At 41.2% G+C, this 13,247-nt stretch overlaps 1 protein-coding gene across 8 annotated transcripts in view; it reads right to left on the bottom strand.

Annotated features, from left to right (window-relative positions):
* The window catches only part of FAM110B (family with sequence similarity 110 member B), a 116,701-nt gene that overhangs the window by 57,636 nt on the left and 45,818 nt on the right, over positions 1-13,247 (bottom strand). For 4 of the 8 annotated variants that reach the window (XM_011359177.2, XM_023530057.1, XM_023530056.1 and 1 more), the window contains one exon: positions 9,072-9,160. The gene's annotated coding sequence lies outside the window, so the exon portion shown is untranslated. Of the gene's footprint in view, positions 1-8,388; positions 8,439-9,067; positions 9,161-13,247 lie in introns of all 8 variants that reach the window. The other 4 variants (XM_011359178.2, XM_023530059.1, XM_023530058.1 and 1 more) reach the window with 2 other exon arrangements.

Genomic DNA, 13,247 nt, shown 5'->3' with positions numbered 1-13,247 from the left:
GGCAGTGCCACATGTGCAAACTGGCAGCGCTCAAGGCAGGCTGTGAGGAATGAACAGCTACACGGACGCAGAATGCAGCACATTACATAACAGGGACACGTCCTGTGGCAGGTTCAAAGCGGAGAAAATATACAGCTGGTGGGGGAGAAAGTGAACGTAGCCTTAAAATGCTTTATAAACACAAGTCCCAGGTACATTCAAGGAAAATTTATTATACTCCCTAAAATACTCCGAAAGTGAAACTTTTTTGGGCCTGCATCTTTCTGGTTCACAACAAGCCGACGGTCAAAATTTTAAATTAAATCTATAAGGGAATCAGCTTTCCAAGATTTTCTTATATTAAATAAAGGGGTATGACCAAAAAATAATAGAGGGGCATTTCTTTTTCTTACAAATACAACATGAAATGTTGAACCACAAATAAAACTAAGAGAACAAAAGAAAACGAAGCCCTGCATTTTTCCTCCTGTTTTTTGCTGTCTGCTGCCAGGTTTAGAGCAAGATCGCAGAGCCTGAGAGAGGCAGAGATGGCAGTGGGCACGGGGAAGAGAATCATGCAGCAATGCCAGCTCGGACCGCCCCAGCTATTGTGTGCCTCGTTATGACCAGGAATGACCACGCTGACACACCCCGTAAGACGGCGACTTTACACTGTGCTTAGAATCTAATGCTACTGCGGGTGTGGGCAAGGAAGATATTTACTGTAATTCCCCTAGTAATGACGTTATAGAAACTCCACTGGCACCTGAGAGGAACTTCTCGGGAAGTAAGCCACATGAACAGGTGAACAGTGAAGCTTCACCATGCCCTCTTCACCTGGGAGAGGGAGAATGGTAGGGTATCCAGTGTGTTAAGCTTTCCAGTGAAAAGTCATGTTTCAAAAAATTGAAAAAAAAATTTAAATTGAGATTCAAGTCCACTATACTGGATGGAAGGAAAGCATAGAAATCTTATAAAATCACTTAAAAATGGAAACTCTGACGCTATTTATAGGCCAACTGCCATTAAGTGATGTTTGAAAATAGTTTGTTCATCTCTAAACTGAAGTGTACACCACCAGAATATTCCACTACCTCCATTTTTCCTCTACTACATGAGATTCAAACATCAGCCAGACAAGCCTTGGTCACAAGCACACCTCCAGAGGGATTCTGACCCTCAGGAAAAGCAGGCTGCGGACTTCTGAGAATCCGTAGACTAGACCCTTGGCACTCAGAGACAGTTCTATGGTCTATTAGAATAGACCAAAGATTCGAATACACAGTTCAGTAGTAGCCTCTTCCCTATGTCACAGACCGAACTATCGATGAATTCGCCACACAATTAGTCCACATAATGAGGGCTTCAGTTCTGCCAAGACCCTCCACTTTCTCGGACCTCTTGACATTTTCTTCACTTCTGACTCCAGGACAAGTAGTTGTCACTCTTCTCAGAATGAGTTTTCAAATAGAAAGTTTTTACCCCTTCACGAGAAAGGGGGAGAATGTCTCAAGGGCAGAAAAGCTTACCCCTATTAAACTGCCAGGCGCCTGAGGCAATGGATTCATATTTTTTTCATGGGAATGATAACTAGATTAACATTAACATTTAGGAATGATAACTAGATTAACATTAATATTTAGGAAGCCCTGAATGATAACTAGATTAACACATAGAGCAGGAAGCCCTGAATGATAACTAGATTAACACATAGAGCAGGAAGCCCTGAATGATAACTAGATTAACACGTAGAGCATGAAGCCCTGGTGAGTGTGAACAGTGGGGATGATGGCTGCGCTCACTCCCTAGTCTGCATCAGCTCTCACATGTGGTCTTTGAGGTGGTACCTCTCCCAAATTGAGGCATAAAGGCAATTATTGAACTTGGGTCAATCACAAGTAATTGAGTTTTTAAATGTTGAATCTGTGAATCCCTAGGGAACACTCAGTTTGAGCTAAAAAACAACTATATCTAAGCTGAATTTTATAAACAAAACCATATTTTAAATGTAGTTGAGAAAGAAGACTTAAAAGGCCTTTTAAGAAAGCGAATTATGCTTGATTACTCCCCACTTTGACTAGTTTAAAGTTTAAGCTCAAGTTCTTATAATATTCAACTATAACCAACTATAAACCGCAAGTTTTCTTGTTGTTTGTCTTCTTTTGTCTCTGAATTCATTTTCTCCTTCCTTTCTCCAGGAGTAGATTGTGTCTCTCACTGAAATGATGCTGCTGGCTCTGTTACTCCCATGTTGCCATGTCTGTGGATGCTTATATCTGTATAAACACTTCTATCTTAAATCTGTAGATACTAGCAGAGCTTGTAAAAAAGCAGATGCGAAACCTACAGTGACTTTCCTTTATATGAATAACAAGTTCTTCAGTCCTATTAAAGTCCACAAACCATGCACAATCCTACTAGTTTGCCAGAGTCTGTGCCGGATTCTAAAGATACAGAGTTAAAGCATAATTCTTACCTTCAAATCACTTATAATCTACTAGAAAGAGGCAGAAGAAACTTACTGTAACATAAATCAGATTATGATAAGTGCCTTTTATGTGCTCAGAGACTGGAAACGGTCCACGACTATGCACTCAGAGCTGTAAGGGACCATGAGCACACAGAATGTAAATTCTGAACAAATGGAGATCTGGGGATAAGAAATGTCTTCACACAGAAAAGGAAATCTGAACTGGGTCTCATGAATGAGTGAGATTTTGACTGAATTTCTACTTGTACTTCTTGCTGTCAGTGGCTCTGTTTTTCCTTCCAGAGGAGAAGCTGTTATTCTCCTGATTGCGTTTTCTATATGTCTATTTAGGTGTCACTCTATTCTGGACATTTCCAGTCTGTGTTGTTGAATAAAAGCGTTGTTGTTATGAAGGGCTTCCTGGGGTTGGTAATCAACTTCATTCGTCTTCAAGAAGTTAATCAGTCCACAGAACTGTGCTAAAGCTGCACAACAGTCTAAAATCTCCTCCAGGGTTCGCCCCCAGCCCATGTTCTCACAGCGCACTACATGAATGACGAGGTGGCCTGATATAGAGCACCGCTAATGTCTCAAACAACGGGGAGCCGGTGATTTTTGCATTAAGGGAGAGTTTTTAAATGAATACGTCATATAACTTGAGAATCATATAAATCTTTAAAAACAAAGAATAATTTTGAGACTACTTATAAACATATATGGCACATACTACATTGTGACTAAATCTGTTGCATGAATTTGTTGAATGAATGCTAAAAATTCTTGAATCTTAGATTTCGCTCTAAAGTTTGTTTGTTTGTTTGTTTGTTTTTAATTTTAGGAAAAAGTGACTTTGAAAATGGGCCTCACTGGAACTCCTGGACTTTAGAAGTGGGGAATTAATAAGGATTCTGGACAAGAAGAAGCATAAAAACTCTGACGAGCCAGGTATGTAGAAAACCAGAGTAATGGATACTGACTTGGGATAAGTGTGTAGAAACCAGCTGAGAGGTAGTTTTAAGTGCCAGGCTCTGGAATTTAAATTTGATTGATAGGTGACTAGGAGAATATGGGGCTTAGGAGCAGAGAAGTAACATCGTGAAAAATAGGGTTTGTAAAAATTTCTCCGCTTACTAATCCGATTGGTCTGAGAGCAGAGCGCCTAGAGGCGGGCTGGCTGAGTCAGTAGCGGAATTGTCTGGTGATGAAAATATGGCAGTGCTGATGTAGGAAGCAGGAGGAAAGGTCAGCAGGGCCGGGCGCCTGAGTGGGCATGCGCGGTAAAGAGCCAGGAGTTGCTTGAGGGGACTTCCTCCCAGAGGAAGGTCCTCCCATCTACTGTCATGGTGAAAACTGTTTCTCTTTGACCAAGGATGATGCTGAGCTCTGTTTTAAATGTGTCCTATAGAGAATCAGACCTATGAGACTCCAGTAAAATTAAGAGATAAATTTCAGGACAGTGACAGACAAAATAGACACGTGAAGCTATGAGAATAGCTATGTCTAAACACCACCCAAAGGCCATGCATGGAGACCACTTTTATCCTAGGTGTCTTAGTCTGTTTGGGCAGCTATAACAAAATGCCACAGACTGAGTGGCTTATAAGCAATAAACATTTATTTCTCACAGTTCTGGAGGCTGGAAGTCCAAGATCAAGGGCCATTCAAGCATGGTTGTGTTCCGGTGGTGGCTCTCTTCTGGATCGCATACTTCTCACTGCGTCCTTACATGGCAGAAAGGGCAAGAGATCTTTCCGGAGCCTCTTTTATAAAGGTACTAATCCCATTCATGAAGGCTCCACCCTCTATCCTCAGGATTTCAGCATACAAATTTGGCAAAAGACAAAAACATACAGACCACAGCATTATGGAAGAGTGCAGTCATCACATAGGCTATCGAAGAGAGAGACCAGGGTGGAAAGGACGGTGCTCACTAATACATGACCCTGATGAGCTTCGCATCTCTCTGAACTCTGAGTAGTCAGAACGCACACAGGATTCTCAATCCACACCACTTATGGTAGCAGACACTTAGGTTGGAGGACAAACTGTGAAGGTCTTGATATTCTAGCTTTCCTCCTGGCATAACTACAATCACTCTGCATGATCCTCCTCTCTCTCTCTTTACCAGTGTGCTCTCATGTTCTCTTTCTCTTGTTATTTTTTGGTCTCTTCCCTTCTTTAATTAACTGAAAACTTCCTATGGTTTCCAGGGAATCATTCTAACATTCCAACTGACATCCATATTTTCTTATTTTCCCCATTCTGCTTTCCCCAGCTTCCCAATTTTTCCCAACCAACTTCCCCATTCCATTTATGGCCTCATCATCGTAAACAAACAGGTGTGAAAGATCTGGTAAGGGTTTGATAGAAGACTCTGTGCAGACTTGGGTTTTATATCCAGTGCATGTCTGGTCACATGGTTGTCCTCTGGTATAAGGGTTAAACTCTTTCATTCTTGCACCTTTGTCTACACAATAAACATTCTAATATGTCTCTGCAGGTCAAATGAAGACTTCAGATGAGGCACACAGCACTTCTAGCACAGCACGCCTAGGGCAGGCCTTCCAGAGGTGATGGGCTTAACTTTTCTGCTATCTTTGTAGAAAAGCAATGACTACATTGCCAATGAAATGATTTACCTTGTAATAGCCATCAGTAATTAACAAGGACAACGCCATGCACACACAGTAACTTAACAGAATTTGTCTTTCATTTGATTAAAAAAAAAAAGAAAAAGAAAAACATTGTAAATATGCCAGATAACTTAGTTGGTAATTGAACAATTTAAATTGTAATCAATAGTGGCCTCTTGAACTTCATAGTAAGTTTGTGTTAAATTCTCAAAAACAGAAGTAAACTTTCTTTGTGAGTTTAGGAGTATTTTATTTTAGAGACAGAAATATCCCTATATCTATCCTTCCAAAAGCCTATTCAATTTTTGTGCATAATGAGAATAAACCAACTAAAATCCCAGCTGCTTTTCCCAGAGAAGGCCCCCTCCTCTTCTTCTTCTTTACAAAGTGACAAGCAAGGACAAGAGCTTGGCTCTGTTCGACTGGACGGTGGGTCTCATTACCATGGCCGGCTCTCTCTAGCTCCTCAGGAGACCTTGCTCAAGGTCAGCTGAGATGGCTTTAGAGGAGCCACACCTGACCGTGCTGGTGGAACCTGAGCTCTGAGTCATTACTTGGCAAAGAGCTGATCTAGGAAAAAGCAAAAGTCAGAGAGATGCTGGCGTGAAAGGCAGATGAGTCATGGACAAGGAACATATCACTTGCTATGGAGGACCAGCTCTGGGAAACTCTAAAATGGGAAAAAAAGGTGTTTAGGGAAAACTAGCACGTATTTTTGGTCAGGACCATTTAACACACACACAAAAAAACATTCAAAAGTTGTTTTTGCTCCCAGCAATTTCTCAAGTACCTAGCACTCACACTATAAAAAGAAGAAAAATTCGTCCCAGAGAAGTTTTGAAAAAGGAAACCTTCCAGGAGAAAGTGACTATCAATGACTTAAGTTTGATTAAGATACCAAGAAACTAAAAACAAAGGGAACACTGTAACCTATTTCCTGAAATTACAATCACATGAATCATGCATAGAAATTGGTGTTTGTGTATCGTTTTTAAGATGACTTATATATACATTACACTAGATTTCATTTTCTAGGCTGAAAAAAATTCAAAAGTTTGACCAAAAGAATATTACAAGGTCATTTTATGCCTTCATTCTCTTTTTTAAATTTTCTTAAACTAGGGCCCACTTTTTAAAAAGACCACCTTATACACTAAGATCTTAAATATATGTATTGAGTAGTGAAAAATGTTAATGATAATTAAGTCTTCATAAGGCTACTTATCTGTAATTTAAGAGCTCGGAAAAAAAAAAAAAACAAGTTTTAGTGAACTTTAAATGCAAAAATGGCCTAAAACAGTTGAAAACATTTGGATAATAAGAAAAAACGATGCTTTTTCAATAAACAATAATCTTTAAAGCACTTAAAAAATGTTTCTATTATGGAAGCCACCTAAGTACCCACCAATAAATGATTGGATAAAGATGTAGTACATAATTACAACGGAATATTACTCGACTATATAAAAAGAATTTGCAACAACATAGATGGACCTAGAGGGCATTATGCTAAGTGAAATAAGTCAGACAGAGAAAGACAAATACCATCTGATCTCACTTATATCTGGAATCTAAAAACAAAACAAACAAACAAACAAAACAGAAACAGACTCACAGATACAGAAAACAAACTGATGGTTGCCATATGGGAGGGTGGTTAGGGAGCTGGGTAAAAAAGGTAAAGAAATTGAGAGGTACAAATTTGTAGTTACAAAATAGTCACGAAGATATAAAGTACAGCATGGGGAATACAGGCAATAATATTGTAATAACTATGTATAGTGCCAGATGGGTACTAGACTAATTGGGGAGAATCACACAATAAATTATATCAATGTCTAACCACTATGCTGTACACCTGAAATTAATATAAAATAATATTGAATTTCAACTGTATTTAAAAATAAAAAAATAATAATAAGAATATCTATTGCCCTATCCTTCTCTGGACCAATTTAACTTTAAAAAGTTTCTATTTATGGGGAAACTGATAGAAAAACAACTTCAAGTAAGTTGCACACAATGACTTGATACTATTTGAGAATTAGATGTAGGGGCCAGGGTTTACCATTTACAACCCAGGTGACATTGTGTTAATGAGTCACATGGTTGAATCCTTTCTAATCTTCCCGCCACAGGACCTAGCTAACTAATAATATTGACAAAGGTCTGTGAAGGTAACAGATTGTCTTCTCCACACAGTTCCTTTGGAAGGGAGAAAGGTGGGGCGCGGGGGCTCCACTTCTTGCATGTCTGTCTATGCTGTACAGGCCACCTCCCATAGCTATGCCATGCAACCTTTCCAAAATCCCTACTAGCTGGCTGCTACTATTATCTGGCCTATGGGAAACCAAGGCTTAGAGAAGTGAAGTCCATGAGCAAGGCTGGTAAGCATTGAAGCTGAGGTTACAGCGATGTCTACTCAGCCCCACCCCAAGTTCTTTCCTGGCCACTAGGGCTGCAAATTCACCAGCTGTCAGGAGCCAGCTCAGTGAGTATTAACGTCACCTGGCTGTGTATGAGAGAGTGGGGGTGTTGAGAATCACGAGAGGGATTAACAGGTCCCTGTTTATTGGGGAGTTTTCCTGTTTTTAACACTTGTCCCAGAAAACCTCTCACTTGTGGGCAAACCGGGATGGGTGGGCTGCTGGAAGGATGCAGAGTAGAGAACACAAGCCCTGTTGGAGGCAGACCACCTGTGTTCAGGTGCAGTCCTACCAACTGGGCTCTACAAGGCCTGGGGGTGGGAGCCGCTGAGTCCCTTCCAGCCAACAGGAGCCCAAGGCTCCCATGTCAGAACTTCTTATATCTGGGATAAGAAGATCAGGCAATATGGTGAGAAGAGTGATGGATTTCGGGGTGTATCACTGAAGGGTCTTGTTGGCTTTTCTAAAATCTCTTTCCAGAGACTGCAGAATTCTACCAGGCTGATTCTTACTTGTCAGCTTAAGTTAGGTTTTGAAGTTCCCGGAGAGCAATATCTCTCTAACAAGGTACCGCATAATGCAGTAATAATAAACTATAAAATGCATGGCATACGATATAAGTAATGGTATATTTCATATGGAGGCTGGAGAGGAGACTCAAGGAAGGCGGTCGATCAAATCAAAGCACATGGTCACAGGGGAATACGACCCTCTCAAGAGGTTGCTCTTTACCAGTCAAGTTGTTGCAGACCTGAGTTAGCTGGAGAGCTGTCTCTCGATTTCCCAAACATTTTCAACCACCTCATCTGGTGATTTTGAACTCTCAGCCCCTCTGTAAAAAGGAGGAACATCTGTACCTTGACCCAATTCATCCACTTACTTGGCTCTTTCATGGGTCTGGCCATAGGATGTTTCCAGGTTCTCCATCAGCTTTGGAAACCAGAAGAAATCTCGGGAGGGGCGTGGATGTGGGACAAAGTGCCCGGCAGTGTAGTTCATGGCGCATGCACACTCCCGAGTCCACTGGTTATCCGTGACGTCCCTCCCACCTTGGCCTGGGCCCAGACCAGCATGTGGGTTTGCCCTCTCCACGCGGCCTCCACTGGGAGGCCATCCTGCAAAGACCTCTGTCCCCAAAACTCCCAGGGCACTTGCTGCTGGCTCCATAAAACTGGCTCGTCAGAAAACACCATCCCATTCCCCAACCACAGACAGTGCACTTCGCACTGGACTGTAAAGATGTTTATTATTTTAGTCTTCAGATCCATGTACTGCTAAATACCTGGTTACTAATTATTGGTAAGTATAACGCAGCCTTTAAAAAAATGTAACTACTAGCAGATATGTAGACAGCATATCACTGAAACCCTTGGCAAAACAAATCATTGTCACTGTTATTTTGATCCCGGCAGCCTCAAAGGCAGACACTCTTTTCTTTTGCCGGATAGCAAAATATCTGAAACCTCAGCTTCTTTGTCTTAATGTAATAATGACACTAGTTTTCAGAGAGAATCAATACCTTTTGCCGAGACTGGATCAAAGCAAAGCAATATACTTACTTACTTGAAGGAGGAATGAGTATTTTATGGATGGGAGACAGAAGTCACAGGAAATCCTTCTTTTCTTAAAGTTCTCTCTGCAGCATGAAATACCTAAAAAGAAAGAAAGAAAGGATTGTTATTGCTTTTTTATTTGACAAAAATAGGCAGGCTATGAAATATATAGAAAGACAGAAAATGATAATTCTTTTAAAAATTGGTCAAGAGTTAAAAAATAAATAAATAACAAACATGTAGGTAAATCAAAATGTGTTTGTTTATACATACTTCATTTAGAAGCCAAGTGTTATGCTCGCTTCAATTATATTTTTTAAGGAGACATTTAACCATAGGCAGTGATTACACAGAAAGAATATAAATATCTTTGTGAGAAGTCACATAAATAAAGGTTTACAAGACGTCATCTCATTTCTGGAATTGAGTCTGAGTCCATCCAAGGTGTGACAGGCAAAATGTCAGTCCATCTGATATGCAGTCCCCATTTCAGAATAGGGACCAGGGGCCCCAAAGGGACCAAGTTCTGTTCTAGGCTCTGGGGGTTAAGATAGAAATCTCTGACCTCTGAGTCTACATTTCAGAACAACGAGTCTAAATACAGTAGATACTAACTCAGAATGTTCCACTGGGATGGCAGTGGGAGACATGTGAGCAAAAACCTGAAGGCAGTGAGGGAGCGAGCCATGGGTTTATTGAGGGGCGGGCTTTCTAGGCAGAGTGGGGCAGCCAAGGTCCTGAGGCAGAAGGAGCACAAGAGGCCGGGGTGGCTGGACTGGAGGGGTCGGGATAGGGGGGACACAGAAGTGGCCACTAAGTCTGTGGCTTTCCAACCAATGGACAGCAAGTGACACAAAAGCTGATGAAAGGCAAAACATTGGGGGATACCTACCCAAAGAGCTGGCAGAAAAGAAGGAGTCTGGGAAGGCACTATCTGAGACAGAAGGAACACAGAAGGGAAGCCAGCAGGGCCCAGAGCTGTTGCCTTTGACAATCACCTCTGAAGAGACTTCCAGTTCAGAGAGCAGGGGTGGAGGAAGGAAGGCTTGTGAAAAATGCGGTGTGGAAGCCTGGCTAGGGCAAAACACTACAGAATTAGGAGAGGCCTCAGCACCAGGAATGCAGTAGCTGTTTCCATGTAGATATTCTACTGGTGGCAAGATCTAACAGAAATAGATGACCCTTAAAGTGGACTTTCCCTCCAAATTTGGTGAGATTTAAAACATGTCTAAATTCAATTAAGTGCGTAAGGAAATCAAAAGGCCTCAATTACAGTAAGGTTAAATGCGAGTGTTAAAATCCAAGCCCCAGTTTTATAAGCTTGTCTTTAATGAGCACATACAGAATAAGTGACTTGTAATAAATGAGTCAGTTAAATTAAAAAAAGCGTTAACAGGCAACCAGTAGCAATTGACAATTCCCAATAAAAGCCAACAGTGACAAAAGTAATCACTAAATTATTTAAGAGTACAACAGTAATGAAAATATTGTGTGATATCTTTAAGACGCATTTTTAAGGTACTACATACGTTTAAACACTTTTTCACATTCCATGTAAATATATTTAAATAAAAGTACTTCCATAAAACAATCTAGTGTGTATTCTGAGGTAGCAGGAATGAGAAAAAAAATTATACAGTTGACCCTTGAACACAGGTTTGAACTGTGTGGGTCTACATATACATGAATTTTTTTTTTTTTTTCGATAAAAACCTGTACTGTTTTCCAGCCTCTGTGTGGGAATCTGCAGATGTGGAGGGCTCACCTTATGCATCGATCTGGACATTTTATACAGGGGACCTGAGCATTGGTAGGTTTTGGTATCCGAGGGGGGTTCCGGAGCCAATTCCCTGAAGATAATGGGCATAGTTAAGTTTATGGGGAATCAAAAGTCATACGTGGATTTTCAACCGCATAGGGGTCAGTATCCCTAAACTCTGCATCGTTCAGGGGTCAATTTATTACACTTATTACTGATCAGCAATCAGACGACATGGTGAAACTGAAAGTCAATATAAAATATGAAACCGATCAGCGGAGACACCGACTCCCACTTAACATTAACAGCAGTGGATGTGGTATGAGATGGGTGGGAACAGGGTGCTCCAGATCAGACACTGCTGTCCCTCTTTTTCTGAAGCCTTTCTGCTCCCCGCATCTTTCTAGAGAACGGTCACCCCTCCTTGGAATCATCAAGCTTGGAAGCTCCTCGTTCTGCTCCTTGTACCCCCTCTTGTTATTTATTTGCAGCTAGGGCCATCCCTCTTCCTCCTGCTAAAGCTTAGGAGGACCTAGCACATGGCAGGTGCCCCTAATTATAAAATAAAATAATGAACGAAAAAAATAAGCACATCTAGTTGAGAGGCCTAATGTCATTTAGAATGTTTTTCCAGCCCAGGAAACTTTAGGAGGGTCAACCTTGCAATATTTGTTGACTGCTAATGATAGATCTCCTTCAGTTCTTTTGATATCACAGATGCCCAAGTGACCAGTGATAAAGCCAGCCCAGAACAGCACGTATTGCCCATTGCGCCTTCCTTTTTACTACTATTTCAGGCCTTGTTCAGCCCAGTGGCTTTGTGGCACATCATATTCTACAGGAAGTGACTTTTTGTTTTTAAACTGATAACTATCTTTCCTGCTATGATCATAAGCCCCTAGGAGGAAAAGTCAGACGGGATCTCTTACAACAGATAACGCTTTAATCTGAAAATATTGCATGTTTTATACTCTAGTTCATGCTAATCGACCTAGTTTTGGTTGGTCAGAAATGTTATTCTCTCGTCAGTAAAGAGCTATGAGATAGATGATAAGGAGGGGAAATAGCAAAATCTTAAAAGTGTCCAAGAAATTTATTTTTATTTTTTATTGCAGAAATACACATAAGGGTTCCCCTTAATGTAGTAAAAAAAAAAAAAAAAGGTAAGACGTGACTCAGCTGAAGCTACAAGTACAGATTTTGTTACTTTGTGAAAATATAAATAACGTTTTATTTAGTGCTATTAGAAAAATACCCCTTTAGTATATGTTGGAAGATCCTTTGGGATATGATAGTGCATTATGTAATATACATGTATAATTTACATTACATTTTTAAGAAGTCCCTTCTAGACACAGAAAGTCTTTTAAGCTCCAGCCCTTGAGAATCAACATCACTTAGAACTCCTTCCCACAGCCTTCAGCGACACACACACAGCTTCACGGGGCTTTGCTCACAAAAGGAGGGTGGCAATGTTTACATTCGAGAGTAACTTACTTTTCAGGCAGCCTACTTCTTAGAAATTCTCTCAGACCACGGTAATTTAGGAAGTATTTCAGGAGATTAAGAAGAGGGAGAAGCAATTAAGGAATTGCATCAATTTATTCTTCCCGAAAGGAGTGCCAAGCCTGATCGTGGATGCAGAGAAAGGTTATCCTCCGTGTCCGCACAGGGAGTATGTCAGGTGAAGGATGCAGGAGTGAAACAGGAGAGCGGGGTCTGGACAAGTGAAGAAGCGCAACGTCACAATCCCGGGAACTGCCCTCCGCCATCCCCAGCTGCAGGACCCCCTGAACTGGGAACGGGGCGTGGCTTGTTACAGGGGGTCCGGACAGGAAGCCGCCCTCCTCACGTGCGTTTCATTTCGGCACACATGGGATCTTAAAGCTGCAAACACTGCAGACTGCGCATGACGATGGCCGACTATCAAACTTTCTTATCACAGACGATGCTGTATTACAATAAGTGGCTAGCTTTCATAATCGTCCCCTTATTGTTTTTTCCTGAAAACTAATATTTGAACGAAATATTACATCCGGTGATTTATTAGACCTCAGGATGGACTCGTGTGGGAGTTTGGGAGGGGGCAGTGAAGCAGAGTGAGTAACCTGAAGTTTTCCTCTACTAAAGAACATACGGAACCCCTTTAACTGGTATATAGTTTTAAATCAAAGCACTCATTTTAACAGAAGACTTAAATGGCAATGTTTGGCATTTCAGGAGCAGGGAAATAATTCTGACAGCCTCAGGTATCAGCAGGGCTCTCCACTGATACCAGACGCATGGTGGCAGCCAGCCAGCCGTGTGACTGGTGACTCAATACACGAGTTTCTGTGCTCTCCACAGTCTGATACGGTAAGCACATCAATTTTTAAGTTTGAGAACTAGACGGTAGCGAGGGTGGGGCTGCTCTTCTGGAATAAAACA

The sequence above is a fragment of the Pteropus vampyrus genome, unplaced genomic scaffold (genome assembly GCF_000151845.1).
Source record: "Pteropus vampyrus isolate Shadow unplaced genomic scaffold, Pvam_2.0 Scaffold45, whole genome shotgun sequence".
Lineage (NCBI taxonomy): Eukaryota > Metazoa > Chordata > Mammalia > Chiroptera > Pteropodidae > Pteropus > Pteropus vampyrus.
This window is presented reverse-complemented; position numbering and strand designations above follow the sequence as displayed.